At 44.4% G+C, this 6,564-nt stretch overlaps 1 pseudogene; it reads right to left on the minus strand.

Moving 5' to 3' along the window:
- LOC108313482 overlaps positions 1–6,564 on the minus strand; it is an 8,863-nt pseudogene that overhangs the window by 1,089 nt on the left and 1,210 nt on the right.

Genomic DNA, 6,564 nt, shown 5'->3' on the forward strand with positions numbered 1-6,564 from the left:
ACCCAGGCTGGAGTGCAGTGGCCTGATCAGCTTACTGCAATCTCCACCTCCTGGGTTCAAGGAATTCTCCTGTCCCAGTCTCTCTCGTAGCTAGAATTATAGGCGCACGCCACCATGCCTAGCTAATTGTAATGTGTTAGTAGAGAAGGGATTTCACCAGGTTGGCCAAGTTGGCCTCGAACCCCTGACCTCAAGTGATCCATACCTGCCACAGCCTCCTACCAAAGTGTTGAGATACAGGCGTAAGCGACCACACCCAACCCGACTCTGGAAAGAAAAGAGGAAGGAAGGAGAAAAAGAGTAGCAACATCAGTGTGGAGGGAGTGGAATGAAAGAGGTAAAAGGTAATAAGCGATGAAGTCAGAATGTTACCAGAGACTCGATAGATCACACTGGGATTTGCAGGCCAGAGTTTGGATTTTAAATGTCATGGGAAAACATAAGGGAAGGCGAAAAGGTTAGAGAAGGGGGGAATACCATCTGATTTGTGTTTGAAGATCATTTTAGCTGCAGTGCAGAGACAAGAATGTTAGAGGTCAAGTAGCGGCAATAAACCAAATAAAAGGCTGTTGGAGAAGTCCAGTAAAGGGATGACTGTAGCCTGCGCTAGGCCTAGGGTGTAGAGGTGGAAAATGATTGGATTCGTGCTGTTTTGGAAGTAGAGCGGGCCGTGACCAAAGAATTGGATGTAGGGAAAAGGGAAGAGGAACCAAGAATGACTTCTAAGTTTTTGGCTCCAAATAGGAAAAACAAAAGGAATGGTCGGAATGACACCTACTCAATCCCACCTCCCTGGAACACATAAGGCCAGATCAGAAGAAGACTATGTGTGTCCAACCCAGTGGGAGGTTACAGATGCCAAGTTGTTTCCTAGGGTCCTAGAAAAGAAGGGCGGGGGCGCGGCTTCTGACCCCACCCAGCTGAACCATCCCAGCGCTTCCCAAGGATCCCTTTTGCAGCCTGCCCCAGCCGGAAGCGAAACTGGCTACGCAAAACCAGACCACAGCCACACCTTGCAGGATAGTCCCACCGTCAAAAATTAAAAAATTATCTTCACCCCTATTTTGCGACGTGTTTAAAAGTACCTCCTCACCTGACACACTTGACATACAGCTGCACAGGCCTCTGACGACCGAACTCCGCCTCCGGAATTCGAAGACGCCGACTCGACTCCACCCGCACGCATGGCTTCAGCGCAGACCCAAGTGGCAGCTGGGCGGAGCTACCCACTCAGCTGAAGCCTGATTGGCTAGAGGTGGCAGGAGGTGGCTCTTGGCGGCAGGTGGCGGTATGCGCTGACGCTGACTCATTAGACTTTCAACGTCACACCTGCTGGAGCCACCACCAACTCGATCCTTGGCGTCATCACCTCACTGAGGAGGGTGCTGTGGTCCTTTTCAGCAAGAAAGACTCGGGAGGTGACAATGCCCACCAGCTTTCTGCCTAGGGTGCCCGTCTCAGTGATGGGGTGCCACAGAAGCCATGCTGCATCTCGGCCTCCAGCACATCACCCACAGTGTGCGGCGTGGGGGTGGGGGTAGCTCAGCACCACGGCCTCCGTGATGAAGCCCCATTCAAACTCCTTGACCTTCCGCACCTCGTGGGCCTGGAACTCTGGGGTGCAATTGTGGAACTGCACCAATACGTCCCATCGGAGCCATTGCGATGCCCGTGTCCGCCTCTGTCACAGTGTCCATGGGGGAGGAGATAAGCGTGATCTTCAGTGCGATCTCAGTTTTAATGGCAGAGAAATGTACATATTGTTAGTTTACAATTAACGTACACTTTGCTACATTTTTTATAATTTCAAGAAAAGAATGAAATCAACAAAAGTGTTCAAAATAGAGAGATAGCTAATTAAATCAAGACAGAAGTGTCTTGGAAGGTTTGTTACATAATTGAAATATTTAAGGTAATTAGAGCAGCAGCGGCTGGCTGCCTCGCAGGTGTTCACATCGGGTCGTTTTGAGTTTTGTCCTTTAACAATAATGGGTGGGTGCATCTCCCCGTGGTAACCCAATGGCATGCACCTGTTAAGTTAATCAAGCATTGTAGTCGGGCCATGGAGGACACAGCTTTTCTCCCTTTAGATCTAATTGGTATCTCAGTCTCATCAGCACTGTGCTTGCTCTCATCGGCCAAGCACCCTGGACAAGCTCAAATGCTAATAGGGCTGAGATCAGGTCCACCTCATCAGCTATGAAGTCTATAAATCCCGGGAGGATCAGGAAGTCGTTGTAGGTACAGCGCTGGCAAAGAACTGCTGCGCAGTGAACCGGTCGTTGGGCATGTGGCCGGGCCGAGGAGGATCAGGTAGCCCGCCAGGCTGCCACCAGACCCCTTGAACCCACGGCAACACCCGTGCAGCCGCCAGCCGCTGCCGCCCTACTGCTCTGATTACCTTTTTAAATATTTCAATCATCTAACCTTCCAGGATACTTGTGTCTTGATTTAATTAGCTATTTCCCTATTTCGAACACTTCTGTTGCTTTCATTTTTTTTCTTGCAATCATAAAAAATATAGCAAAGTGTACGTTAATTGTAAGCTAACCATATGTACATTTCTCTGCCATTAAAACTATTAGCATTTGAGCTGCTCCAGTGTGTTTGGCTGATGAGATCACAGTGCTGAGACTGAGGTACCAATTAGCTCGAAAGGGAGAAAAGCTGTGTCCTCCATGGCCAGACAAGAAGGCTTGATTCACTTAACAGTGCATGCCATTGGGCTACCAGAGAGAGATGTACTCACCCCTTATTGTTAAAGGACAAAACTCAATCATTTTGATTGGTTTTTCTGATGATACAAACTTTATTTTTCTACAAAGAACACTATAATAACAGGTTAAAATAGCTAAAGCTTTATTCAGACCCTAATCTCACAAGAAATGCTTGTACAAAATGCAGGAAAATGGAAGACCAAGACTTCTCATGACATTTCATCACAGAGCAATGGCAGAATGAGCTACAGAATGCAGCATTTGTTTTAGTTTTGGGGCTTTTTTGAAGATGGAGGAGTTTCGCTCCTGTTGCCCAGCCTGGAGTGCAATAGCATGATCTCCACTCACCAAACCTCCACCTGCCAGATTCAAACAGTTCTCCTGTCTCAGCTTCCCAAGTAGTTGGGATTACAGGCATGTGCCACCCCGTCCGGCTAATTTTTTTTTTTTTAAAGACAGGGTTTCACCATGTTGGCCAGGCTGGTCTTGAACTCCTGACCTCAGGTGATCCACCTGCCTCAGCCTCCCAAAGTGCTGAGATTACAGGCATGAGCCACCAAGCCCAGCTGCCCGGCTAATTTTGTAGTTTTAGTTGAGATGGGGTTTCTCCATGTTGGTCAGGCTGGTCTCAAACTTCTGACAGAATGCAGTTTTAGCACTGTATATCTAGGGTCACAATCCTTCTATCTTTAACTGGAAGGTTTTTTTGTTTTTGTTTTTGTTTTTGTTTTTCCGAGGACTAAAGTCACCAGCATAATAACACATCTTTTAGATCTGCCTTTACCACAAAACTGTTCTTAGGAAACTCATCTATAATCCCACGATTCACAGCTTGAAAGGAGTTACGGGTGCTACTTACCTTCAGAGACCTTAAATTGGTTAGAAATTATATAGTCACTAAACAGATTGTGATTATCATTTTAATTTTTTTTTTTTTTTTTGAGACGGAGTCTTACTCTGTCACCCAGGCTGGAGTGCAGTGGCATGATTGGCTCACTGCAACCTCCACCTCCCGAGTTCTAGCGATTCTGCTGCCTCAGCCTCCCAAGTAGCTGAGATTACAGGTGCACACCACCACACCCAGCTAATTTTTGTATTTTTAGTAGAGGCGGGGTTTTGCCATGTTGGCCAGGCTGGTCTTGAATTCCTGACCTCAAGTGATCCACCCCCTTCGGCCTCCCAAAGTGCTGGGATTACAGGCGTGAGCCACCGCACCCGGCCCATTTTAAACTCATTATGCCTGTTTTCTTCTCTCTAAAATGGGAATAATAAGGGCACCTACTCGATAGAGATAATACATGAGTTTAATATAATATGCTTAGTAATCAGTACAAAAAAATAGAAAGAATAAATAAAACCCATTTGATAGCACAACAGAGTGACTATAGTCAATAATAAGTTAATCGTACATTTTAAAATAATTAAAAGTATAATTGGATTGTTTGTAACACCAAGGATAAATGCTGGAGGGGATGGTACCTCATTCTCCATGATGTGATTATTACTCATTGCATGCCTGTATCAAAACATCTCATAAATATTATATACAGTCACTATATACCCTCAAAAATTAAAAAAGAACATGCTCAAAATGGCCTTTAAACTAGTAGCCATATATAACTGTTAGCTGTTACTTCTTCTTTAGGCTTTGAACAAGGAACTTATCTTTTCTGTGTACCAGTCTATGTCCAGTGCCCAGCAAATAGCGAGTGCTCAGTGAAAATTTGCAAGTTACTTAATAGCAATGGAATGAACACATAGAGGGATTGACTTTGCCTTGCCTTCTTGACCTGTTTGTTTTTCATTTCCCATAAACTTTGTAATTTAGGTATTAGGGGCAGCTGGTTGCTTATGTTCATAACTCAAAACACAAAAAAAGCTCAGCAGGTCCAAGAGGGAGAGCAGCAAGTCTTTCACAGCTTAGATGGTGAAAGTTTATTTCCACGTTAGCTGTTTTCATCCATGAAAATTGGTTAGAACATTATTTTTGGAGTGTTAGTGAAAAGATTGACTATAATGTGTAAATCTATAATTTTCACAGCTGTGTTCTCTACTTTTTTTTACTCCTACAAGTGAAGAATTTTCTTTACTCCTATAAGAATGAAAATAATAACAGAAATCTATCTATGTGTGCATAGAAAGTCCTTTGCCTTTGGGAATTCTCCAGCTGTAATTAATTTGCTACAGTAACTTACGATCTCCTTCTCAGAGTTAACTTCCTGATCCTCTTGAATTGCAGATGTATTTGGCAGGTGTGGAAGGGCAGGTCTGCGGTTGGGCTTGCGCCTTCCTCAACAGTTCTACTTTTGCCAACTGGGTTCTAAAAAGCCCTGCTGCAATCTGGTGATTTAACTTGAGGAATAGCTTCCCAGAGAAATGACATTACACGTTAGGTTTCATAACCAGACCAAGGAATTCAATTAATCTTACTATCCATGAAGGGCAATTGGATACAAATAGCACTAGGAAATCCAGCCACCATTTATGACAATTGTTGTAGGGGCCGTTCCTAGGCTGTCAATTTAGTGAGCTAGAAACACATTTTTCTTTTTTCTTTTTTTTTTTTTTTTGAGACGGAGTTTCACTCATGTTACCCAGGCTGGAGTGCAATGGCGAGATCTCGGCTCACCGTAACCTCCGCCTCCTGGGTTCAGGCAATTCTCCTGCCTCAGCCTCCTGAGTAGCTGGGATTACAGGCACGCGTCACCGTGCCCAGCTAATGTTTTGTATTTTTTTTAGTAGAGACGGTGTTTCACCATGTTGACCAGGATGGTCTCGATCTCTTGATCTCGTGATCCACCCGCCTCGGCCTCCCAAAGTGCTGGGATTACAGGCTTGAGCCACCGCACCCGGCCCACATTTTTCTTAAAAATGAAATTAGGGACTACACTTCTCTCCACCCTCCACTTGCTGTCTTTGAAAGTAATGATGCTGGCCAGACATGGTGGCTCATGCCTGTAACCCCAGCACTTTGGGAGGCCGAAGTGAGTGGATCGCTTGAGGTCAAGAGTTTGAGACCAGCCTGGATAACATGGTGAAACCTCATCTCTACCAAAAAGACAAAAAAAATTAGCCAGGTGTGGTGGTGCATGTCTGTAATCCCAACTATCAGGAGACTGAGGCAGGAGAAGCACTTGAACCAGGGAGGTGGAGGTTGCAGTGAGCTGAGATGGCACCACTGCATTCTATTCTGGGCAACAGAGTGAGACTCCATCTCATAAAAAAAAAAAAAAAAAAAGGAAGAAAGTGATGATGCTTTTAGTCTTAAGTAGGAGATGACTCCTCTGGATAGACAAAGCATGAGAATGAAAATTCAGGGGTAAGCAGGGGGCCCTGGAAAGCAAGAAATATAAGAACCATCTGCTGGGTAACCTCTGAGCCTAGTCTGCCGCTTTTGAAGTTCCCAGGGCTTGATTTATGGCACACTATGAACTCTGCTGTTACAATTCTTTATTTCCAATTATAGCATGATCGTTTTTTTTTTTTAAGAGAATTAAATCGTTTATTGATTACACATGATAATGGATGATACACAAGCTTCATTCCCATCTATAATTTTATCTGGTACCATTATTCAATTTAGATATATTGCATAGGATGTGCCAACAATCGTCTTTATAACCAGTAATTCCATGATTTTGCTTGGGTAATCCCTTCTAATCGTGAACTTCAGGTCACAACAGTAACTATTAGTTCAACTACACCAAGGTTTCTGAAGACAATGGCTTCTCCACCCAAGCAGGTTGTATATAAATTCCAAATAGAAGCTGGCATCACCCTGAAGGAATTCTAACTTCACACTGTTGGGGAAATTTACCAAGATGGCTTCAGAGTAGACTAACTTTAC

The sequence above is a fragment of the Cebus imitator genome, unplaced genomic scaffold (assembly GCF_001604975.1).
Source record: "Cebus imitator isolate Cc_AM_T3 unplaced genomic scaffold, Cebus_imitator-1.0 Scaffold138, whole genome shotgun sequence".
NCBI lineage: Eukaryota > Metazoa > Chordata > Mammalia > Primates > Cebidae > Cebus > Cebus imitator.